Raw genomic sequence first — 26137 nt, forward strand, 5'->3', positions numbered from 1 at the left:
CTAAATTCATGTCCAATTTCCTGCCCGCTCCCCGTAACCCCTAATTCCATTTACTTCTAGGAAACGGTCTATTTCTGTTTTAAATTTATTTAATGATGCAGATTCCACAGCTTCCTGGGACAGCAAATCCCACAGACCTACTACCCTCTGAGTGAAGAAGTTTCTCCTCATCTCAGTTTTGAAAGAGCAGCCTCTTATTCTAAGATTATGCCCCCTAGTTCTAGTTTCACCCATCCTTGGGAACATCCTTACCGCATCCACCCTATCAAGCCCCTTCATAATCTTATATGTTTCAATAAGATCGCCTCTCATTCTTCTGAACTCCAATGAGTAGAGTCCCAATCTACTCAACCTCTCCTCATATGTCCACCTCCTCATCCCCGGGATTAACCGAGTGAACCTTCTTTGTACTGCCTCGAGAGCAAGTATGTCTTTTCTTAAGTATGGAGACCAAAACTGTATGCAGTATTCCAGGTGAGGTCTCACCAATACCTTATATAACTGCAACAATACCTCCCTGTTTCTATATTCTATCCCCCTAGCAATAAAAGCCAACATTCCGTTGGCCTTCTTGATCACCTGCTGCACCTGCAAACTAACTTTTTGATTTTCTTGCACTAGGACCCCCAGATCCCTTTGCACTGCAGTGCTTTCCAGTTTCTCGCCTTTAAGATAACAACTTGCTCTCTGATTTTTCCTGCCAATGTGCATAACCTCACATTTTCCAATATTGTATTGCATCTGCCAAATCTCCGCCCACTCACCCAGCCTGTCTATATCCCCTTGTAGGTTTTTATGTGCTCCTCACTCTCTACTTTCCCCCCCATCTTTGTATCATCTGCAAACTTTGATATGTTACACTTGGTCCCCTCCTACAAATCGTTAATATAGATTATAAAGAGTTGGGGACCCAGCACCGACCCCTGCAGAACACCACTGGCTACTGGTTGCCAGTCCGAGAATGAACCGTTTATCCCAACTCTCTGCTTCCTGTTGGATAACCAATCCTCCACCCATGCCAGAATATTACCCCCAATCCAGTGATTCTTTACCTTGAGCAATAATCTTTTATGTGGCACCTTATCGAATGCCTTCTGGAAGTCGAAATACACTACGTCCACTGGTTCCCCTTTATCCACCCTGCACGTTATGTCCTCAAATAACTGATGCAAATTTGTCAGACATGACTTCCCCTTCGTAAAGCCATGCTGACTTTGTCCTATTAAATTATGTTTATCCAAATGTTCAGCTGCTGTCTCCTTGATAATAGATTGCAGAATTTTACCCACCACAGATGTTAGGCTAACTGGTCTATAATTTCCAGCCTTCTGCCTGCTACCCTTTTTAAATAAGGCTGTTACATTAGCAGTTTTCCAATCTGCCGGGACCTTTGCCGAGTCCAGAGAATTTTGGAAAATTATTACCAAAGCATCCACAATCCTTACTGTCACTTCCCTCAAGAGCCTCGGATGTAAGCCATCACGTCCAGGGGATTCATCCGCCTTGCGTCCCATTATTTTACTGAGTACCGATTCCTTAGTGATTTTAATCGTATTTAGCTCCTCCCCCCCTCGAGCCCCCTTTTTGTCCAGTGTTTGGATATTCTTAGTACATGCTTCCTCATCGACATGCTGCCCTTTGGTGACACTTTACGCAGACATGGACCAGCTTTCAGATGGACGCTGACAAAACCACTGCCTCTCTTGACCCTTCCAATATCCTTGTGTTGTCAGGCCCACATTCTGTTTTAGATGAGCCACAATTCACTCAAGTTAAAAATTGGGAAGTCATGATCTTTGGCCCCAAAATCTCCACATACTTGCCAGGAATTCCATCACGATCCCTGGCTTTTTGATTGGTGAGTTGCTCACCAACCACCGAAGCCCTTACTGACCTGCATTGGATTCCAGTCTCCTCAGCCTGTAATTTATTTATATTCTTTCTTACACTTAATTGAATCAGGGCCTCACCCCTCCCTATCTCTGTAAACTCCCCAGTCCGACAGCCCCTCCCAAACACTCTACTCCTCCACCTCTGGCCACTTGTGCATCCGCAGTCCATTTGTCCTATTTTTGAAAGCCGTGCCTTCAGCCATGGCCACGCTCCTGAATGCCCTCCCGAAGCCCCTCCATCGCCCTCTCCTCCTTTCAGGTGTCAGACGTGGCTCAGTGTTCGCAGTCTCATCTGTGAGTTAGAAAGCTGTGCATTGAAGTCCAATTCCAGAGACTTGAACACATAATCCGGGCTGACATTGCAGTGCAGTACTGAGGGGCCACCAGTGCAGGTTAGTAGTGAGGTCGTGGTGCACTGTCGGAAAGTCACGACTGAGGGAGTGTAATACTGTCAGAGGCTCAGTACTGAAGGAGTGCTGCATTGTCGGGCAGTCAGTACCGAGGGAATGTTGCAATGTCGGATGGTCAGTATTGAGGGAGTGCTGCATTGTAGGAGGGTCAGTACTGTGGGAGTTTTGAACTGTGGGAGAGTCAGTACTGAGGAAGTGCTGCACTGTCGGAGGGTCAGTACTGAGGAAGTGTTGCACTGTCAGAGACTCAGTACTGAGGGACTGGCACTCTGTTGGATGGTCAGTGCTGCGGAAGCTCAGTACTGTTGAGGATCAGTACTGAGGGAGTGCTACACTGTCGGAGGTTTCGTACTGAGGGAGTGGTACATTGTCGGAGGGTTAATACTGAAGGAGTGCTACACTGTCGGAGGGTTAGTACTGAGGGAGTGCTGCACTGTCGGAGGCTTCGCACTGAGGGAGTGCTACAGTGTCGGAGGGTTAGTACTGAAGGAGTGCTACACTGTCGGAGGCTCAGTATTGAGGGAGTTTTGCACTGACGGAGAGTCAGTACTGAGGAAGTGTTGCACTGTTGGAGAGTCAGTACTGAGGAACTGTTGCACTGTTGAGTGGTCAGTACTGAGGGAGTGGCACTCTGTTGGATGGTCAGTGCTGCTGGAGCTCGGTACTGTTGGAGGGGCAGTACTGTGGGAGCGCTGCACTGTCGGAGGGTTAGTACTGAGTTAGTGCTACACTATCGGAGGCTCAGTACTGAGGGAGTTTTGCACTGTTGGAGAGTCAGTATTGAGGAAGTGTTGCACTGTCGGGTGGTCAGTACTGAGGGAGAGGCACTGTGTTGGATGGTCAGTGCTGCGGGAGCTCGGTACTGTTGGAGGGGCAGTACTGTGGGAGCGCTGTACTGTCGGAGGTGCCAACAGTAGGATACGTTAAATCGAGGGCCCATCTACCCTCTCAGATAGATGTAAAAGATCCCATAGCAATATTCGAAAAAGTGCAGGGGAGTTCATTCCGGTGTCCTGGCAAATATTTATCCCTCAACCAACATTACTGCAGCCGATTTTCTGGACATTTATCTCATTGCAGTGTGTGGGATGTTGCTGTGTGCCAATTGTCTGTCACGTTTCCTACATTACCACAGTGACTACACTTCGCAATGTTCTTCATTGACTGTTCTGGGCGTCCTGACACCTTGAATAGCGCATTATAAAGGCAAGTTCTTTCCTTCTTTCAGACCTTTCATGAAACCTATTTCTTGCTTCAAGCTTTTGTCATCCCTCCTAATATCACCTTCTTCGGCCGGGGGTCCATTTTTGTCCTTCAGACATCGAAATTATACTCTTGAAAACCAATCTTAACCCCTCCTACTCTCCATTTACTTCTCTTCCTTTAAACACCCTCCTTAAAACCACTCTTTCACCAGTCCTCCTGATATATTGTTACTCCTTTTACTTCTCCGTGAATCCCCTTGGGAATGTTTATTAAATAAAGGGCGGACTGTGAATTATTTTTTATTTTTGTATTCGTTCGTGGGATGTGGGCGTCGCTGGAAAGGCCAGCATTTATTGCCCATCCCTAATTGCCCTTGAGAAAGTTGTGGTGAGCCGCCTTCTTGAACCGCAGCAGACCGTGTGGTGAAAGTTCTCACTCCCACAGTGCTATTAGTTAGGGAGTTTCAGGATTTTGACCCAGCGACGATGAAGGGACGGCGATATATTTCCAAGTCGGGATGGTGTGTGACTTGGAGGGGAACGTGCAGGTGGTGTTGTTCCCATGTGCCAACTGTCCTTGTCCTTCCAGATGGACGAGGTCGCGGGTTTAAGAGATGCTGTCGAAAAAGCCTTGGGGTGTTGCTGCAGTGCATCCAGTGGATGGTACACACTGCAGCCACAATTCGCCGGTGGTGAATGGAGTGAATGTTTGGGGTGGTGGATGGGGTACCAATCAAGCGGGCTTCTTTGTCCTGGATGGTGTCGAGCTTCCTGAGTGTTGTTGGAGCTGCACTCATCCAGGCAAGTGGAGAGTATTCCATTACACTCCTGACTTGTGCTTTGTAGCTGATGGAAATGCTTTGGGGAGTTAGGACGTGAGTCACTCGCCGCAGATTACCCAGCCTCTGACCTGCTCTTGTAGCCACAGCATTTAGGTGGCTGGACCAGTTCAGTTCCTGGTCAATGGTGACCCCCAGGATGTTGATGGTGGGGGATTCGGCGATGGTAATGCTGTCGAATGTTAAGGGGAGGTGGTTAGACTCTCTCTTGTTCGAGATGGTCATTGTCCGGCAGTTGTCTGACGCAAATGTTACTGCCACTTATGAGCCCAAGCCTGGATGTTGTCCAGTTCTTGCTGCATGCAGGCATGGACCGCTTCACGATCTGAGGGGTTGCGAATGGAACTGAACACTGCGCAATCATCAGCGAGCATCCCCATTTCTGAATTTACGATGGAGGGAAGGTCATTGATGAAGCAGCTGAAGATGGTTGGGCCTTGGACATTGCCCTGAGGAACTCCTGCTGCATTGTCCTGGGGCTGAGATGATTGGCCTCCAACAACCACTACCATCTTCCCTTGTGCTCGGTATGACTCCAGCCACTGGAGAGTTTACCCCCTGATTCCCATTGACTTCAATTTTACCATTGCTCCTTGGTGTCACACTCGGTCAAATGCTGCCTTGATGTCAAGGGCAATCACTCTCACCTCACCTCTCGAATTCAACTCATTTGTTTGCACCAAGGCTGTAATGAGGTCTGGAGCCGAGTGGTCCTGACGGAACCCAAACTGAGCATCGGTGAGCAGGTTATTGGTGAGTAAATGCCGCTTGATAGCACTGTCAACGACACCTTCCATCACTTTGCTGATGATTGAGAGTAGACTGATGGGGCGGTAATTGGCCGGATTGGATTTGTCCTGCTTTTTGTGGACAGGACATACGTCGGCAATTTTCCACATTGTCGGGTAGATGCCAGTGTTGTAGCTGTACTGGAACAACTTGGCTGGAGGCGCAGCTGGTTCTGGAGCACAAGTCTTCAGCACTACAGTCGGGATGTTGTCGGGGCCCATAGCCTTTGCTGTATCCAGTGCACTCAGCCGTTTCTTGATATCAATTGGAGTGAATCGAATTGGCTGAAGACTGGCTTCTGTGATGGTGGGGATATCGGGAGGAGGATGTGATGGATCATCCAATCGGCACTTCTGGCTGAAAATGGATGCAAACGCTTCAGACTTGTCTTTTGGACTCATGTGCTGGACTCCGCCATCATTGAGAATGGGGATGTTTGCAGAGCATCCTCCTCCCGTTAGTTGTTTCAGTGTCCACCACCATTGACGACTGGATGTGACAGGACTGCAGAGCTTTGATCTGATCCGTTGGTTGTGGAATCGTTTCAACCTATCTATAGCATGTTGATTCCGCTGTTTAACATTCACGTAGTCCTGAGTTGTAGCTTCACCAGGTTGGCACCTCATTTTTAGGGACTCTCAGTGCTGCTCCTGGCATGCTCTTCTCCACTCCTCATTGAACCAGGGTTGATCCCCTGGTTTGTTGGTAATGGTAGAGTGAGGAATATGGCGGGCCATGAGGTTACAAATTGTGCTGGAATACAATTCTGCTGCTGCTGATGGCCCACAGTGCCTCCTGGATGCCCAGTTTTGAGCTGCTCGATCTGTTCTGAATCGATCCCATTTAGTACGGTGATAGTGCCACACAACACGTTGAATGGTGTCCTCAGTGCGAAGATGGGACTTCATCTCCACGAGGACTGTGCGGTGGTCACTCTTACCAACACTGTCCTGGACAGATGCATTTGCGACAGATAGATTGGTGAGGACGAGGTCAAGTCAGTTTTTCCCTCTTGTTTGTTCGCTCACCACCTGCTGCAGGCTCAGTCTCGCAGCTATGTCCTTCAGGACTCAGCCAGTAGTGGTGCTACCGAGCCACTCTTTGGTGATGGACATTGAAGTCCCCCACCCAGAGTACATTTTGTGCCCTTGCTGCCCTCAGTGCTTCCTCCAAGTGGTGCTCAACATGGAGGAGGATGGTAAGCGGTAATCAGCAGGAGATTCCCTTGCACCATGTTTGACCTGATGCCATGAGATTTCATGGGGTCCAGAGGCAATGTTGAGGACTCTCAGGGACACTCCCTCCTGACTGTATATCACTGTACCACCACCTCTGGTGGGTCAGGACAAACCCAGGGATTGTGATGGAAGAGTCTGTGACGTTGGCTGAAAGATCTGATTCTGGCAAAATCAGGATGTTGCCTGACTAGTCTGTGGGACAGCTCTACCAATTTCGGCACAAGTCCCCAGATGTTGGTGAGGAGGAGTTTGCAGGGACGACTGGGCTTGGTTTGCCGTTGTCTTGTCCTTTGCCAGGTGGTCCGTCCGGTTTTATTCTTATTATGACTTTTCGTAGCGAGATTTTGCAACTGAGTGGCTTGCTCGGCCATTTCAGAGAGCAATTCAGAATCAACCACATTGTTGTGGGTCTGGAGTCATATATTGGGCAGACCGTGTAAGGATGGCAGGTTTCCTTCTCTAAAGGGCATTGGTAAACCAGATGGATTTTTACGACAATCCGGTAGTTTCATGGTCACCATTATTGATACTAGTATTTTAATTCCAGATTTTTATTTAATTAATTGAATTTAAATTCACCAGCTGCCGTGGTGGGATTTGAACTCATACTGCTAGATTTTTAGTTCAGTAACAGAACCACGATGCTGCCGTACCCTTTTAACATGGTTACCAGTTTACAGGGAATAAAGTTAGAATTAATTAGTTAAATTGAACGTGGTGACCTATGTACAGGGAATAAAGTTGGAGTTAATTGTTAAATTGACAGTGAATAAATTTAAAGATAACTGTTAAATTGAACATGTTAACCAGTATACAGGAAACAATTTTCCAGATATTTGTTAAACTGAACATGGTAAGCAGTATATGGGGGTTAAATTTCCAGGTAATTGTTAAATTGACCATGATGACTCGTATACCGGAAATAAAGTTACAATTAATTAGTTAAATGGAACATGGTAACCAGTATACAGGGAATAAAGTTACATCTAATTGTTATATTGAATATGGCAACCAGTACGCAGAAAATAAAATAACAGTTAATTGTTAAATTGAACATGGTAAAAAGTATACTGGCAATAAAATTGCACTTAATTGATAAATTGAACATGGTAACCAGTATACTGGGAAAAAAGTTGCAATTAATCAGTTAAATTCAACATGGTAAGCAGTGGACAGGAAATAAAGTTACAGATAATTAGTTAAATTGAACATGGTCACCAGGATACACGGAAAAATGTTACAGATATTTTTTAAATTGAACATAGTAACCAATTTACAGGGAATAACGTTACAGGTATTTGTTCAATTGACATGGCAACCAATATACAGAGAATAAAGTTCGAGCTAATTGTTACATTGATCATGGCAATCAGTATGCAGGGAATAAAGTTACAGTTAATTGTTAAACTGATCATGGCAACAAGTATACGGGGAATAAAGTTACAGTTAATTAGTTGAATTGGACATGGTAACCAGTATGCAGGGAATAAAGTTACAGTTAATTGTTAAATTGGACATGTTAACCAGTATACAGGGAATAAAGTTACAGTCATTTGTTCAATTGTGATGGCAACCGGTATTCAGGGAATAAAGTTCGAGCTAATTGTTAAATTGATCAGGGCAATCAGTTTACAGGGAATAAAGCTACAGTTAATTAGTTGAATTGGACATGGTAACCAGTATACAGGGAGTAAATTTACAGGATTTTTTTGGATTGAACATGATAACCGGAATATAGGTAAAAAAGTTACAGTTAATTATTAAATTGAACATGGTAACCAGGATACAGGGAATACATTTACAATAGTTAGGTAAATTAAAAATGGTAACTAGTATAGAGGAAATATAGTTACAGTTAATTGTTAAATTGAACATGGTAACCTGTATACAGAGAATAAAGTTACAATTAGTCCTTAAATTCAACAAGGTTACCTGTGTACAGGGAATAAAGTTAAAAATAATGGTTAAATTGGACACGGTGACCAGTATACAGGGAATAAAGACACAGTTAATTGTTAAATTGAACATGGTAACCAGTATACAGGGAATAACGTTACAGTCATTTGTTGAATTGTGATGGCAACCGGTATTCAGGGAATAAAGTTCTAGTTAATTGTTAAATTGATCATGGCAATCAGTATAGAGGGAATAAAGTTAAAGTTAATTAGTTCAATTGGACATGGTAACCATTATACAGGAAACAAAGTTAGAGTTAATTATTGGAATTTAAAATGGTAACCAGTATACAATGGACAACGTTACAGCAAATTAGTTAAATTGGACCTGGTAACCAGTATACTGGGAATAATGTTACAGTTAATTGTTAAATTGAACATGGTAGCAAGTATACAAGGAATAATGTTACAGATAATTAGTTGAATTGAAAACGGTAACCAGTATACAGGGATGTGGCTAGTGGAGTCCCGCAGGGATCTGTCTTTGGGGCCTCAATTTTTCAAAATAGTTATTAACGACTTAGATGAAGGCATGGAAAGTCTCATATGTAAGTTTGCCGATGACACAAAGATTGGTGGCATTGTAAGCAGTGCAGATGAAAACATAAAATTAAAAAGCGAATTTGATAGATTAGGTGAATGGGCAAAACTGCGGCAAATGGAATTCAATGTAGACAATTGTGAGGTCATCCACTTTGGATCAAAAAAGGATGGAACAGAGTAGTTTCTAAATGGTAAAAAGTTAAAAACAGTGGATGTCCAAAGAGACCTAGGGGTTCAGGTACATAGATCATTGAAGTGTCATGAACAGGTACAGAAAATAATCAAGATGGCTAATGAAATGCGCGCCTTTATATCTAAAGGACGAAAGTACAAGGGGGCAGAAGTTATGCTGCAGCTATACAAAACCATGGTTAGAATGCACCTGTGAGTAGTTCTGGGCACCGCACCTTCAGAAGGACATATTAGCCTTGGAGGGAGTGCAGCATAGGTTTACTATAATGATACCCGGATTTCAAGGGTTGAATTACGAGGATAGATTACACAAATTGGGGTTGTATTCGCTGGAGTCTAGATGGTTAAGGGATAATCTGATCGAAGTTTATAAGATATTAAGGGGAACGGATAGGGTGGATAGAGAGAAACTATTTCCGCTTGTCGGGGATTCTCGGAGTCGGGAGCACAGTCTAAAAATTCGAGCCAGAAATTTTAGGAGCGAGATTAGAAACATTTCTACACACAGACGTGATAGAAGTTTGGAACTCACTTCCACAAATGGCAATTGATACTGGCTCAATTGCGAAATTATATCTGAGATTGATAGCTTTTTGGCAATGAAAGGTATTAAGGGATATGGGCCAAAGGCAGGTGTATGGAGTTAGATCACAGATCAGCCATGATCTTCTCAAACGGCGGAGCAGGCACGTGGGGCTGAATGGCCTACTCCTGTTCCTATGTTCCTATGATATTATTTATATGGAATTCTGACAGGTATTTGATAAGTTTCCACACAAGAGACTGTTGGCAAAAATGAAAGCGCATGGAACTTGAGGCAAAGTATTGACATGGGTAGAGAATTGGTTAGGAGATAGGAATCAGAGAGTAGGGATAATGGGTACATACTCCAATTGGCAGGATGGGACTCGTGGTGTCCCCCAGGGATCTGTAACTGGGGTCTCAGCTTGTCACCATATTTATCAATGTTTTAGATGAAGGAACAGACAGTCGTATATCCAAGTTTGCTGATGACACTAAGTTAGGTGGGACAGTAAGTAGTGTGGATGAAAGTGGAAAGTTGCAAAGGGACATTGATAGTTAAGTGAGTGGGCAAAACTATGGCAGATGGAGTTCAATGTTGGGTAATCCTCGTTGGAACTATGGTCAGGATATTTTCCAAATGGTAAGAAGCTCGGAACTGTGGAGAAGCAGAGAGAATTAACGGTTCATTTACATAAATCAGTAAAAGCTAACGGACGGGTCCAAAAATAATTTAAAAGGCTAACGGAATGTTAGCCTTTATCTCAGGGGGCTGGAATATAAAGAAGTGGAAGTTATGTTCCAGTTATATAAAGCTCTGGTTCGACTGTGTCTGGAGTAACTGCGTTCAGTTTTGGACACTGCACCTAAGGAAAGATAGATTGGCCTTGGAGGGGGTGCAGAGCATATTCACCAGAATGTTACTGGGGCGAGAAAGGTTACATTATGAGGACAGGCTGCAGAGATTGGGCTCATATTCCCTCGTGTATAGAAGATTGAGGGGCGGTCTGAGCGAGCTGTTTAACATGTTTAAATAATTCGATAGAATAGAGAGAGAGAATCAATTTCCTCTGGAGAATGAAGAACGAGGGGAACATAACCTTAAAATTAGAACCATGCCATTCAGGTTCGAAATCAGGAAGCACTTTTTTACACAAAGGGCAGTAGAAGTCTGGAACTCTGACCCCCAAAAGGCTGTGGATGCTGGGGGTCAATTGAAGCTTTCAAGACTGAGATCGATAGATTTTTGTTGGGTGAGGGTATCGAGGGATAGGGAGCAAAGACGGGTAAATGGATTTGAGGTACAGATCATCGATGATCTAATTGAAGGGCGGAACAGGTTCAAGGTGCAGAATGGCCTCCTCCTGTTCCCAATGGAAATGTTGAAAATATGCTTTGTTGAGGCTGTGACGTCTGGGTCAACCCCTGTCCAAACAAGGCAGGCCACATTTGGGAGTTTAATAACTTTGAAATGAACATTTTTCTTTTGTGACTTGTGCAACTTCGATCATTTGAATAGTTATGAAAGAGAATCAATGCAGTCATTCTAACTTCTGGCTGACAACCAAAGCAGAGGTTCCTGTAGTGTAGTGGTTATGACGTTTGTTTCACACGTGAAAGGTCCCCGGTTCAATTCCAAGCAAAAACATGATGTTGGGGCAAATTAATTTTTTCTCTGTGAAATAGCCGGTCCTATTAAATTTAAGGAGCATTGAACATTTTAAACCGAGCCCTTCAGAATACAGTGTGCAAAATGAGAAGGGTTAAAAAGATCATCGCACAAAAGAAATTATTAAAGTTTTCCAACTTCCCTCAGTCGCCTTTCATTCTGCAACATAACGTTATCAGTTAATTCATGGTGATTAAAACAATCATTGTTTTTTTTTCCCACAGACTTTGAGTAAGTTCTTGCGACCAATATAACAAGTGATCAAAAGTTGCTTCCCTGACCGGGAATCGAACCCGGGCCGCGGCGGTGAGAGCGCCGAATCCTAACCACTAGACCACCAGGGAGGTCTCGTGGTTAGGATTCGGCGCTCTCACGGTCTGGTGGTTGGTTTATCAGAGATAATATGGATTTCCCTTTCTCTGTGATTCAGCTTTTAATTATTTTTAGCTCATGATAGCTGATATTCCCGTCATTAAATAGGAATAAAGTACAATAGGCTCAGGAAAACCCGGGGAGGTGGCAACCCGCTCACCGAGCCTTTCCAGCAGCATTTATCTTACCAAGCACTGGAGTGAGTGAAACTTTCTCCGGTTTGGTTGGGGGGGGGGGGGGGGGCGGTTCGCAATGTGGAAAAGGTGGCGAATGAGTGAGTCATTTATCAGTCAGGATGGCCGAGCGGTCTAAGGCGCTGCGTTTAGGTCGCAGTCTCTTTTGGAGGCGTGGGTTCGAATCCCACTTCTGACATCGGTTATTTTGACTCCGATTTTATATGTTGCTTGAGCTGCAGTTGATTTTTCGGCCCAGTTGATTTGCTCTTCCCAGCGGCAATGAAGGAACGGCGATATATTTCCAAGTCGGGATGGTGTGTGACTTGGAGGGGAACGTGCAGGTGGTGTTGTTCCCATGCGCCTGCTCCCCTTGTCCTTCCAGGTGGTAGAGGTCGCGGGTTTGGGAGGTGCTGTCGAAGAAGCCTTGGCGAGTTGCTGCAGTGCATCCTGTGGATGGTGCACACTGCAGCCACAGTGCGCCGGTGGTGAAGGGAGTGAATGTTTAGGGTGGTGGATGGGGTGCCAATCAAGCGGGCTGCTTTATCTTGGATGGTGTCGAGCTTCTTGAGTGTTGTTGGAGCTGCACTCATCCAGGCAAGTGGAGAGTATTCCATCACACTCCTGACTTGTGCCTTGTAGATGGTGGAAAGGCTTTGGGTAGTCAGGAGGTGAGTCACTCGCCGCAGAATACCCAGCCTCTGACCTGCTCTCGTAGCCACAGTATTTATATGGCTGGTCCAGTTACGTTTCTGGTCAATGGTGACCACCAGGATGTTGATGGCGGGGGATTCGGCGATGGTAATGCCGTTGAATGTCAAGGGGAGGTGGTTAGACTCTCTCTTGTTGGAGATGGTCATTGCCTGGCACTTATCTGGCGCGAATGTTACTTGCCACTTATCAGCCCAAGCCTGGATGTTGTCCAGGTCTTGCTGCTTGCAGGCTCGGATTGCTTCATTATCTGAGGGGTTGCGAATGGAACTGAACACTGTGCAGTCATCAGCGAACATCCCCATTTCTGACCTTATGATGGAGGGAAGGTCATTGATGAAGCAGCTGAAGATGGTTGGGCCTAGGACACTGCCCTGAGGAACTCCTGCAGCAATGCCTTGGGGCTTGGATGATTGGCCTCCAACAACCACTACCATCTGCCTTGGGTGTATATATTGTAAAGCTACTTTTGGCGCTGATAAGAGTCCATATAATTCCGCAATTAATGTTTTATTTGCGTTTTCACAATAACAAGTCTGTCTCACTGGTTCCCCAGTGTCAGGGAGGGAAGTGTCTAATGCCCTCTTTTATTTAATGTTACAAACAGAAGACAAACACTCGTATTCGTTCAAAATCAACCTGCAGGTGGACACACACACCGAGATAAACACAGCTAATGATATGGATGTCATGTTGGGATTGCTGCACATGCATACCCAGGGGCGAGTTTACTGCAATGACAGACAAGAGTGCTATGTTCGTTCAGGCCCGGCTAGCTCAGTCGGTAGAGCATGAGTCTCTTACTCTCAGGGTCGTGGGTTCTCTTTTAAACTTTTTATGTTGCTTTTAGGAGCGAACCCCAGCTCTGACGCACCCCGACCTCCCGTGCAGTGTCACCGCGCACATTGTGGCCGCGCCCGGGCTGATTTCTCTCTCTCTCACCCGGGACCGCTGAGTCTGATGTACCGTGATCACCAACTCACCCAGTTTGTGAATTTAAACCGGAACAGGTGCCTCGCAAAGGGCAAGAGAAGTCGGGAAGGCTGCAACCTCTGATAAAATTTCATTCCCATTAGAGGTTTGTGCATCTGAATCCCTGACACTTTCTGCATCTTTTAAAAGTTTTGACATTCACTGTACAGGACGCGGCACCAAGAGGCTCGTCTCTTACACTCACAGTGATGCGAAGGGCCGTTTTCACTCGTAAAACAGCTATTGTGATATTGTGATATTGGCTTCGACTCCCTTAACAGTGGAAAGAGTTTGTCTAACGACCTTTCAAAATCCACAAAAATCTTCCATATTCCAAGGAATACAAGTATGTAACCGCTCCTCATAATTTAACCCTTCGAGCCCTGCTAACATTCTGGTAAATCTGGGCTGCGCTCCTTCCAAGGCCAATATACCCTTTTGGAGTAAAAGGGAATAAAACTTGAAATGAGCGTCACCGAGGATCAGTTTTCTCTCACTCAAAGTTATCTGTTTAGTGAAGTAAAAGATGCCGCTTTTCAATAATAAGGAAGCAGCCACTGTCGCCCTTTTTGGCAGGGGAAAAAAACTCCTCCATGGAGGTTAATGGAGAGCAAGTTTCAATATAATATTTCCACTCGGGAACCTTTCACGTGTAAAGCAAACGCGATAACCGCTATACTAAGGAAACCGCTACATCTCATTAAAAACAATGGGGAACTGACTTACTCTCCTGTCTCTGTTCTGATTTGGAATGCGTTGCTTCTCCGTCCAGCAACACTTAATATGTTACAACACAGAAGGAGTTCATTCGGCCCATCGTACCTGTGCTAGCTCTTTGAAAGAGCTATCCAAGTAGTCCCACCACCCATAAGCTCTCTTTCCTCATAAGCCCTGCAATTTTTTTTCCTTTTCAAGTATTTATCCAATCCCCTTTTGAAAGTTACTATTGAATCTGCTTCCACCGGCCTTTCAGGCAGCGCATTCCAGATCATAACAACTCGCTGTGTAAATTATGTTCCCTCATGTCGCCTCTGGCGCTTTTGCCAATTACCTGAAATCTGTGTCCTCTGGTTACCGACCCTTCTGCCACTGAAAACAGTTTCTCCTTATTTGCTCTATCAAAACCTTTCATGATTTTGAACACTTCTATCAAATCTCCCCTTAACCTTCTCTGCTCTAAGGGGATAATTCCAGCTTTTCCATTCTCACCACATAACTGAAGTCCCTCATCCCTGTTATCATTCTAGTAAATCTCCTTTGCACCCCCTCCAAGGCCTTGACATCTTTCCTAAAGTGCATTGCCCAGAATTGAACACAATACTCCAGCTGCAGACTAACCAGTGTTTTATAAACGTTAAGCATAACTTTGTTAAATAAGAACATTAGAAATAGGAGCAAGAGTAGGCCAATCGGCCCCTCGAGCCTGCTCCGCCATTCAATAATATCATGGCTGATCTGATCCTAATCTCAAATTTAAATTCATGTCCAATTTCCTGCCCGCTCCCCGTAACCCCTAATTCCCTTTACTTCAAGGAAACTGTCTATTTCTGTTTTAAATTTATTTAATGATATAGCTTCCGCAGCTTCCTGGGGCAGCAAATTCAACAGACCTACTACCCTCTGAGTGAAGAAGTTTCTCCTCATCTCAGTTTTGAAAAAGCAGCCACTTATTCTAAGATTATGCCCCCTAGTTCTAGTTTCCCCCATCCTTGTGAACATCCTTACCGCATCCACCCGATCAAGCCCCTTCACAATCTTATATGTTTCAATAAGATCACCTCTCATTCTTCTGAACTCCAATGCTTTTGTACTCTGTGCCTCTATTAATAAAGTCAATTTCACCAGGCTGACTATGTCCTCCTGAAGTCTGATACTATACACCATATTGTTTACTATATTCCCGAGTTTCGTGTCATCTGCAAACTTTGAAATTATACCCTGTATACCCAAGTCCAGGATATTAATGTATGTATCAAAAATGAAAACATTTTGCAGTGCGACTTGTGTGATTTTAAGCCGTGTTTACAAAACATCTTCTCATAATTTAACGCATTGCACCCTGGTAACAATCTGGTGAATCTGAGCTGCACTCCTTCCAAGGACAATATATCCTTTCAGATTAAAAGGGGATAAACTTGAAATAAGCGTCACTGTGGATAAGTTTTCGCTCACTCAAAGTTATCTGTTGAGTGAAATAAAAGAAAGCGCTTTTAAAGAATAAGGAAGCAGCCACTATCGCCCCTTTTGACAGGCCGATTTTGTGGGCACTTTATCAAACGCCTTTTGAAAGGCCATATACACAACATCAACCATATTGCCCTCATCAGCCCTCTCTGTTAACTCAGCACAAAACTCAATCACGATTTGCCTTGAACAAATCCACAGTGGCTTTCTATTATCAATCCACACTTGTCCAAATGACTGTTAATTTTGTCCCAGATTATCATTTCTAAATGCTTCCCACCTCCATGGTGAAACTGACTGGCCTGTAGTTGATGGGTTTATCCTTACACCCTTTTTTGAACAAGGGTGTAACATCTGCAATTCTCCAGTTCTCTGGCACCAAACCCTGTATCTAAGGAGGATTGAAAGATTATGGCCAGCACCTCTGCAATTTACACCCTTACTTCCCTCAGCAACCTCGGATGCATCCCATTCGGACCGGGTGACTTCTCTACTTTAAGTACAGCCAGCCTTTCTAGTATCTCCTCTTTATCAATTTTCACCCCATCCAGTATATCAACTACTTCCCCTTTTACTGTGATTTAAGTAGCATTTCCTTCCCCAGTAAAGATAGATGCAAAATACTCAATTAGTACCTCAGCCATGCCCTATGCCTTCATGCGCAGATCTCCTTTTTGGTCCCTATTCGGTCTTACCCCTCCTCTTACTACCCGTTTGCTATTTATATGCCTATAGAAGACTTTTAATGACTTGATGAGGGGATCGAGTGTAATGTATCCAAGTTTGCTGATGATACAAAGGTGGATGGAGAACTAAGATGTGAGGACACAAAGAATCTGCAAAGGGATATAGACAGTTTAAATGAGTGGGCAAGAAGGTGGCAGATGCAGTATAATGTGGGAAAATGTGAGGTTACTCACGTTGGTCGGAAGAACAGAAAAACAGATTATTTTTGAAATGGTGAGAAACTATTAAATGTTGATGTCCAGAGAAACTTGGGTGTCCTGGACACCTGAACTCCAGGTTGTGCTAACCTGGTATCAGCATCCAAAACCTGATGACAGAGAAAGGCTAAATAAGCACTAAGACATGAAACAATCCTTGGTGGTTTCTGAGAGTCAGCAAAGTGGGATGGTTTACGACCATGAGTTAAGATCAGTGGTGCTTACGTACAGAACAATGCAGCCGAATCGTATAAAGATAGGGCATGCTCCCTTCTCAAATGTTAGAGCTCTCAATAGGGGACAGTCAGAAGCCCATTGCCACAGGCAGTCCGCAAAGGTCAGGTCTGATATACCTGGATTCGCAGATAGGTCAGGTTGTGTTGATTGCTTGTCATTAATATAATCTGTAGACAGTTGTATTATAATAATAATACTGTTGAATGTAATGTTGAAGACAGCTGTAGTGCAACTCTGTTGTAAGTCAATCTATTAAACTTGCTATTTTGTAACACTCTGGCTAAAATCAAGTGGAAGTTATTGTTGATGGATTAACAACCCATAGTTGCCACAGTAACGGGAGAAATCCGCGAACAAACATTCACTTCATATATAAACATCACACCCATAGTTTATATTTTCACACGTTCTTTTTTGCAGTTCTAACCAAAGTCCAAACATCGAAAGTCCACGTGTTTTTCAGAAGTTTCCCGTCCTGTTATGCATCTTGAGCAGTTTCCCACATCCTTTTCCTGTGATGTGATAATTCTGGGTGCAGGATGAATGTAATTGGATTTGCTGCAGTCCGCTGACAGCAGGCGATGAAAGCGAGCGCCATGCTGCCGCTGACAGGTGAAGGCGACATCTGATGCTGCCTGACATCCGGTGGGAGTGGGCGGGGATTTGAAAGCCAACCCATTCCACCAATCTCAGAGCTATAAAGTGGTGCTTGACAAACATTGATAGAAACAAACACGCAGTGTTACATCCAGGCCTCGTGGCGCAACGGTAGCGCGTCTGACTCCAGATCAGAAGGTTGCGTGTTCAAATCACGTCGGGGTCACAGTTTTTTCCCTTCGAGCTTGTTTGGATTATTCCGCAATTAATGTTTTCTTTGTGTCTTCACAATTCACAGAACCCTGCTCTGAAATCTGCCTCTGGTTCCCCAGTGTCAGGGAGGGAAGCACCTGTTGCCCTCATTTATTTAATGTAACAAACAGAAGACAAACACACGTCTTCGTTCAAAAACCACCCTGCAGGTGGACACATGGTGAGATAAACACAGGGCAGAGATGCAGACAGCATCCGGAAACATCTGGAAATAGACAAAAGAAATAGATTGAGCGCTTTGTTAACAGAAAATTGTCTGAACCTCCACGGTCAATGAAAGGGCTTTTGTTGGTCGATTTCCCATTGCACCTTATAATTCAGGAGAACTTGGTAGATGATTGGTTCGGTTCCCTTGTCCCCCATCAGCGGAAATGATTTGTCGTTCCCACTCTACTAACTCCTTTCAAAAGCCACTCTGTCCAAAGCCCACACATCCTTCCAGATTAAAAGGGAATAAAGTCGAAGTGAGCGTCACTGTGGATCAGTTTTCTCTCACTCAACGTGATCTGTTCAATGAAGTAAAAGATGCTGCTGACAAAGAAAAAGGGAACAGCCACTATCTCCCCTTTTGGCAGGAGCAAAAAATCAAACTGGATGTTGATGGAAACCAAGTTCCAACAGAATGTTTCTGCTTAGGATTGAACTAGGGACTTTTCGCGTGTAAAGTAAACGTGATAATCGCTGCAATAAAGAAACTAATCGAATGACAATCAACACAATCGGCAAATGAATGGTGTCCTCTCTCTGCTCGTACTTGGACCGTGTTGTTTCAAGGACAGCAAGAGACACAGACAGTGGCTGCCCCCCCCCCCCCACCACCTTTTCTTTAAAAACTCTTCATTTTACATCAATGAACAGATACGTTTGAGCAAGAGAATGTGGAAAACTATACAGACCACATTAATGTAGAAATACGTGAATCGTTACTTGACCATAAAAGAGAAAAGCATGATGGGTATTTGATCAATGTTAACTCCTTAACTCCCATACATAGGGTAGTTACAATTTCACACACACACACATTAATGTGGTCTTTATAGTTTTCCACAAGAGAACTGATCCACAGTGACTCTCATTGCAAGAGCATCAGATCTCAGGGTAGTGGGTTTGAGCCCCACGTTGGGCGAGTACCGTTTTAAACTTTTATGCTGCTTCCACCGGTGAGCCCCAGCTCTGACACTTCCCCCCACTACTCCGTATCACCCCGCACCATGGGGCCGCGCCCGGGCTGAATTTCTCCATTTAGCTTTCCGCCCCTGTCGCAGCATGAAATGGTCCTTACCAAAGTCACAAATGATATCCTATGGGACTACCACCATGATAAACTATTCCTCCTCATCCTTCTCAAATACAATATCTCACCGTGCTGTTATGCTGTTAGACTAGTTTCCTCTCTCTGCTCTGATTTGGAATGTGTTGCTTTTCCGTCTGACAACACTTAGTATCGCATTATGTTAGTCCACAAGTCGAGATCATTTGGCCGATCGTGCCTGTGCCGGGTCAAGCACACGTATTCGTTCAAAATTCGTTCAGAGATAGATTGAGTGCTTTTTTTTATCAGAAAATTGCCTGAACCCCCACAGTCTGCAGCTTTCCTCCTCGCTAGCAACCACACGGTCGATTTTTGTGTCACCCGCAAATTTCTTAATCTTGCCCCCAACGTTAAAGTGCAAATCGTTAATGTATACCACAAAAACCAAAGGACCAAGTACCGAGCCCTGCGGCACCTCACTGGAAACAGCCTTCCAGCCGCAAAAAACACCCGTCGACCATTATCCTCTGCTTCCTGGCACTGAGCCAATTTTGGATCCAACAAGCCACATTCCCTTGGATCCCATGGGCTTTTACTTTTTTGACCAATCTGCCATGTGGGAACTTTCCAAAGCCTTGCAAAAATCCATGTAGACTACATCAATTACGCTACGCTCATCGATCCTCCTTGTCACCTCCTCGAAAAATTCAATCAGGTCAGTCAGACACGACCTCCCCTGAACGCTCAGAATACATTTTTTTTATTCGTTCATGGGGTGTGGGTGTCGCTGGCGAGGCCGGCATTTATTGCCCATCCCTAATTGCCCTTGAGAAGGTGGTGGTGAGCCGCCTCCTTGAACCGCTGCAGTCAGTTTGGCGAAGGTTCTCCCACAGTGCGACATAGTAACAGACAAAGCACCGGTAGGCGCGCCGGTTGTAGGAGAGCTGGTTGGCGGTGATATCGATGCTGTGAGAGAGACCAGACCATTTCCATGTTTCCACAAACAATGTCCCATCCTTCATTTCTGGAAAAGTAACACTGATAGTGGTCAATTGCATTTCTGTGACTGCAATATGTAACTTTGGCAAGGTGACACGCTGCTTTAGTGTATCTTGCAATAAAAAGCACAGGACGGTCTCTGTGGCGCAACCGGTTAGAGTGTTCGGCTGTTAACCGAAAAGTTGGTACTTCGACCCCACCCAGGGACGAAAATAAGACCTTTTTCATCCCACTTTCGGATTCATTGCCTCATTCTAATAGCCCTGAAGCCGGTGCAAGGTTTTAATTCCTGATCTGCAGTAACTGGGAGTTCTTTAAATGGCTCTGATTTCTTAATCTCTTTTCCCATTAAAAAAGAGTAAATATTTAACGATTCGAACTGCTGATTAAATGTGAACAAAGTCTATTTCTCCCAGACCTATTAATGCAGTCCGCTGGGAGCAGGCGATGAAAGCCAGCGTGACATTGGGGGTGAAGGCTGCTTCCAATACTTTCTCACATCCGGTGGGACCTGGCGGAGATTTGATAAGCCCTTTTAATTCAACCAATACATGAAACGGTGTTTGAGAATCATCCATAAAGATAATAACATCCAGGGTCCTGTCTTCAGAGTGCCTGGCGCAAAGGTCTAACTCCAGATCAAAAGGCTGCGTGTTCACATCACATCGGGGTCACTGTTTCTTTCACCACTCACATGAGACTGGATAATTCCCGAATGAAGGTTTTAATTGCTTTTTAACAAAAAAACAGAAGTTTGGTCCAAACCCTGATTCAGTGCCGACCCAGTGTCAGGGAGGGGAGCGCCTGAGACCCTCATTTATTTCATGCAACAAACTGACACGAACACTGGTATTGATTCAAAATCGACCTGCAGATGGACACACACAGAAAAAAGACAACCACAGAAACAGACAGCAACTACTTGCATATATATATATATATAAATATATAGCGCCTTTAACGTGGTCAGACAATTTCAGCTCGGTTAACTTGCTTCAGCTTTCTGAAATGTACTTGTCCATCCCTCAGACGTCACAGGAAATATATTTTTTGTCTTTCGAAAAAAGACGCGAAAAGCAGAGACATGTTTTGTTTTCAACACGGCTGGTGAAATGGCCGGACTATCATAAATTCGGAGTCGCCTTTGAAACATTTAAAGGAGACTATCTAAAAATCACTGAGTGCAAATTTAAAATCACGGTTACTATTTACTTAGTTCTGAAAGAAATAACAATAAAAACGTCAGTCAGCGCCCGCGGTGAGACGGTGTCGAACTTGTTTGCTGTGAAGTTCACCGCTAAAGTTGACCCACTCAATGAACAGGATGAGCTCATAACCAACAGGTCCGTCAACGTCAAACACCTCCTTTCTTGTTCAATAGAGGGAGCAGAGGCGTGTACATCATCAGACGCCAGCAACTTTAAGAAATGGAACAGATAAAGGTACCGATACAAGTTCCAAATCTTTTCAATGGAACGTTATTTCACTTTACTTAAAGTGCCGTGAGGCTGAAAACGGGTCCCAGATGATTTGCGTTCACTCGTGACTTGTTTTCCAGTTTTTGTCCGTCAGGTTTGCAATTCAATTTGTATTGGATATTGAAGATATTTCAGGATGATTGCACAACATACCATGTGTAAAGCAACCATCTTGATAACTTCAATCATCACACACTCTACATCGACGCTGCAGAGGCCCCAGCACCCCTTTCAATATTGTTTTTCTTAACTCACAGTTTTCAAAAGGAAATTGGATAAACGCTCGGATGGAAACATTTTCTGGTCTATGGGGAAACAGCAGGCGAGTGGGACTAACTGGACAGCTCTTTCAGAGAGCTGGCACAGGCACGATGGGCCGAATGGTATCCGAATTGTGCTGTCTTATTCTATGATTCTATTAACAGATCAATTTTCGCCTTTCACTGAGCCTCCCTGAATGGAGGACAGTAATCGTGTCCCTGTGAAATGAGCTCCTGAACAGCAATACGGAAATTAGCGTGGCTGAGCGGTTTGAAACTCTGGCCAGGCAGCTAACAGGAAATTTCCTCTCTAAGTTTGATTAGTTTATCAATTATCTCCCCCCTTCGATCTTCAATGTCTTTACATACTTTTTGATCTCTTCTTCGACTGTCATTCCCGCAATACTCGTCTCTCTGGTAAATACTGAAATAAAGTGATTATTTAATATTTCTGTATCCCTGAGTGGCCCTATTCCTATCCTAAATTTGCTTTGGCTGTTGATGTGTCGAGAATACTTTGCTTTTTTGATATTCCTTGTTGCCTTTCTAATAGTTGTTTAGACTTCTTACCCCGTCTTTTCACATTCCCCTCTCTCCTTTATTGTCCAGTGTGTGCCTTTTTCTTTAGTTTCAATTTTACCCTTATTTCTTTATTCATCCCTGGTGTGTCATTTCTGGCCAGTTTGTTCTTGCTTTTTCGTGGGATATATTTCTCCTGGACTCTATCGATCACCGTTTTAAATGTTTCCCACTGCTGTTCTATTTCTTTGTCCAGGTCATTCATATGTCAAACATTTCACCATTCAAAGCTTCTCAAGTCACATATGCATGACAAAGCCAGTTGCTTTTGTGGGAGGAGCAAATCAACTGGGCAGAAAAATCAGCTGCAGCCCAATCCACAAAGAAAATACTTCCACGTTTTCGTAAAAATAAGGAATGTCAGAAGTGGGATTCGAACCCACGCCTCCAAAAGAGACTGCGACCTGAACGCAGCGCCTTCGACCGCTCGGCCATCCTGACGACGGTCCGCATCTTTCATTCTGCATCATTTCTGCACTGTTGGTCAGTGAAAGCAGCATAAAAGTTAAAAATGGCACTCGCCCAACGTGGTGCTCAAACCCACTACCCTGAGAGTTTTTAAAGAAAAGGGGGAACAGTCACTGTCTGTATCTCTTGCTGCACTTGAAACAACACATTCCAAGTACGAGCAGAGAGAGGACACCATTCAGTTGCACAATGTGTTGAACCAATTGCTATCAGTTTCTGTAGTGGAGCGATTATCACGTTTGCTTTATACGCAAAAAGTCCCTGGTTCGATCCCGGGTGGAAGCATTATTTTGGAAATTGTTCTCCATGAACATCCAGATCGAATTTCTTCTCATGCCAAAAAGGGAGACAATGGCCGCTCCCTTCTTCTTTCGAAGCTGCATTTTTCACTTCATTAAACAGATAAATTTGAGTGAGAGAAAACTGATTCTCAATGACGCTCATTTCAAGTTTTATTCCCTTCAAATCTGGAAGGCTTTGAACAGAGTGGCTTTTGAAAGGAGTTCGTTGGGTGGGATCGACCAACTTTTTCCGCAGGTGGGAGACGAGGGAACCGAATCAATCACAAACCAAGTTCTCCTGAATTATAAGTTGCAACGAGAAACCGACCAACAAAAGCCCTTTCATTGACCGTGGAGGTTCAGACAATTTTCTGATAACAAAGCGCTCAATCTATTTCTCTTGTCTGTTTCCCGATGTTTCCGGATACTGTCTGCATCTCTGTCCTATATTTATCTCATTATGTGTCCACCTGCAGGGTGGTTTTTGAACTAAAACGTGTGTTTGTCTTCCGTTTGATGCATAAAATAAATGAGGTCATCAGGTGCTTCCCTCTCTGACACTGGGGAACCAGAGGCAGACTTCAGAGCAGGGTTCTGTTCATTGTGAAGACGCAAAGAAAATATGAATTGCAGAATTATACAAACCAGCTCCAAGGGAAAAAACTGCGACCTCACCGTGATTTAAACACGCAACCTTCTAACCTGGAGTCAGACAGGCTACCGTTGTCAACGAGGCCTGAGTGCTGCAATAGGTGTTTGTTTCTATCAACATTTGTCAAGCACCGCTTTATAGCTAACAGATTGGGTTGGCTTTCAAATGCCCGCTCACTCCCACCGGATGTCAGGCAGCATCAGAAGTCTCCTTCACCTGTCAGCGGCAGCATGGCGCTCGCTTCCATCGCCTGCTGTCAGCGGACTGCAGCAAATCCAATTACATTCATCCTGCACCCAGAATTATCACATCACAGGAAACGGATGTGGGAAACTGCTCAAGATACATAACAGGAGGGGAAACTTCTGAAAAACACTGAGACTTTCGGTGTTTAGACTTCGATTCGAACTGCAAAAAAGAACGTGTGAAAATATAAACTGTGGGTGTGATGTTTATATATGTAGGAAACTGCTCAAAATACATAACAGGACGGGAAACGTCTGAAAAACACGTGGACTTTCGATGTTTGGACTTTGGCTGGAACTGCAAAAAAGAACGTGTGAAAATATAAACTACGGGTGTGATGTTTATATATAAGGTGAATGTTTGTTCACGGATTTGTCCCGTTACTGTGGTAACTATGGGTTGTTAATCCATCAACAATAACTTCCACTTGATTTTAGCCCGAGTGGTTACAAAATAGCAAGTTCAAGAGATTGACTTACAACAGAGTTGCACCACAGCTGTCTTCAACATTACATTCAACAGTATTATTATTGTAATACAACTGTCTACAGATTACATTAATGACAAGCAATCAACACAACCTGACCTGTCTGCGAATCCAGATATATCAGACCTGACCTGAGTGGCCCTATTCCTATCCTAAATTTGCTTTGGCTGTTGATGTGTCGAGAATACTTTGCTTTTTTGATATTCCTTGTTGCCTTTTTGATATTCCTTGTTGCCTTTCTTATAGTTCTTTAGACTTCTTTCCCAGTCTTTTCACATTCCCCTCTCTCCTTTATTGTCCAGTGTGTGCCTTTTTCTTTAGTTTCAATTTTGCCCTTATTTATTTATTCATTCCTGGTGTGTCATTTCTGGCCAGTTTTTTCTTGCTTTTTCGTGGGATATATTTCTCCTGGACTCTATCGATCACCGTTTTAAATGTTTCCCACTGCTGTTCTATTTCTTTCTCCAGGTCATTCATATGTCAAACATTTCACCATTCAAAGCTTCTCAAGTCACATATGCATGACAAAGCCAGTTGCTTTTGTGGGAGGAGCAAATCAACTGGGCAGAAAAATCAGCTGCAGCCCAATCCACAAAGAAAATACTTCCACGTTTTCGTAAAAATAAGGAATGTCAGAAGTGGGATTCGAACCCACGCCTCTAGAAGAGACTGCGACCTGAACGCAGCGCCTTCGACCGCTCGGCCATCCTGACGACGGGCAGCATCTTTCATTCTGCATCATTTCTGCACTGTTGGTCAGTGAAAGCAGCATAAAAGTTAAAAATGGCACTCGCCCAACGTGGTGCTCAAACCCACTACCCTGAGAGTTTTTAAAGAAAAGGGGGAACAGTCACTGTCTGTATCTCTTGCTGCACTTGAAACAACACATTCCAAGTACGAGCAGAGAGAGGACACCATTCAGTTGCACAATGTGTTGAACCAATTGCTATCAGTTTCTGTAGTGGAGCGATTATCACGTTTGCTTTATACGCAAAAAGTCCCTGGTTCGATCCCGGGTGGAAGCATTATTTTGGAAATTGTTCTCCATGAACATCCAGATCGAATTTCTTCTCGTGCCAAAAAGGGAGACAATGGCCGCTCCCTTCTTCTTTCGAAGCTGCATTTTTCACTTCATTAAACAGATAAATTTGAGTGAGAGAAAACTGATTCTCAATGACGCTCATTTCAAGTTTTATTCCCTTCAAATCTGGAAGGCTTTGAACAGAGTGGCTTTTGAAAGGAGTTCGTTGGGTGGGATCGACCAACTTTTTCCGCAGGTGGGAGACGAGGGAACCGAATCAATCACAAACCAAGTTCTCCTGAATTATAAGTTGCAACGGGAAACCGACCAACAAAAGCCCTTTCATTGACCGTGGAGGTTCAGACAATTTTCTGATAACAAAGCGCTCAATCTATTTCTCTTGTCTGTTTCCCGATGTTTCCGGATACTGTCTGCATCTCTGTCCTATATTTATCTCATTATGTGTCCACCTGCAGGGTGGTTTTTGAACTAAAACGTGTGTTTGTCTTCCGTTTGATGCATAAAATAAATGAGGTCATCAGGTGCTTCCCTCTCTGACACTGGGGAACCAGAGGCAGACTTCAGAGCAGGGTTCTGTTCATTGTGAAGACGCAAAGAAAATATGAATTGCAGAATTATACAAACCAGCTCCAAGGGAAAAAACTGCGACCTCACCGTGATTTAAACACGCAACCTT

General features: G+C 44.1%; 5 non-coding genes across 5 annotated transcripts; 2 read left to right on the forward strand and 3 right to left on the reverse strand.

The window, feature by feature from the left end:
• Window positions 1–11526: 11526 nt before the first annotated feature.
• On the reverse strand, window positions 11527–11598 carry trnae-cuc (transfer RNA glutamic acid (anticodon CUC)). The gene has a single exon. It is a non-coding gene; the product is annotated as a tRNA-Glu (tRNA).
• A 317-nt stretch (window positions 11599–11915) lies between these two features.
• On the forward strand, window positions 11916–11998 carry trnal-uag (transfer RNA leucine (anticodon UAG)). The gene has a single exon. It is a non-coding gene; the product is annotated as a tRNA-Leu (tRNA).
• A 5600-nt stretch (window positions 11999–17598) lies between these two features.
• trnaw-cca (transfer RNA tryptophan (anticodon CCA)) lies at window positions 17599–17670 on the forward strand. The gene has a single exon. It is a non-coding gene; the product is annotated as a tRNA-Trp (tRNA).
• A 4973-nt stretch (window positions 17671–22643) lies between these two features.
• trnal-cag (transfer RNA leucine (anticodon CAG)) lies at window positions 22644–22726 on the reverse strand. Its single transcript has one exon. It is a non-coding gene; the product is annotated as a tRNA-Leu (tRNA).
• Window positions 22727–25049: 2323 nt separating this feature from the next.
• On the reverse strand, window positions 25050–25132 carry trnal-cag (transfer RNA leucine (anticodon CAG)). Its single transcript has one exon. It is a non-coding gene; the product is annotated as a tRNA-Leu (tRNA).
• Window positions 25133–26137: the final 1005 nt, after the last annotated feature.

The sequence above is a fragment of the Heptranchias perlo genome, unplaced genomic scaffold (genome assembly GCF_035084215.1).
Source record: "Heptranchias perlo isolate sHepPer1 unplaced genomic scaffold, sHepPer1.hap1 HAP1_SCAFFOLD_50, whole genome shotgun sequence".
Lineage (NCBI taxonomy): Eukaryota > Metazoa > Chordata > Chondrichthyes > Hexanchiformes > Hexanchidae > Heptranchias > Heptranchias perlo.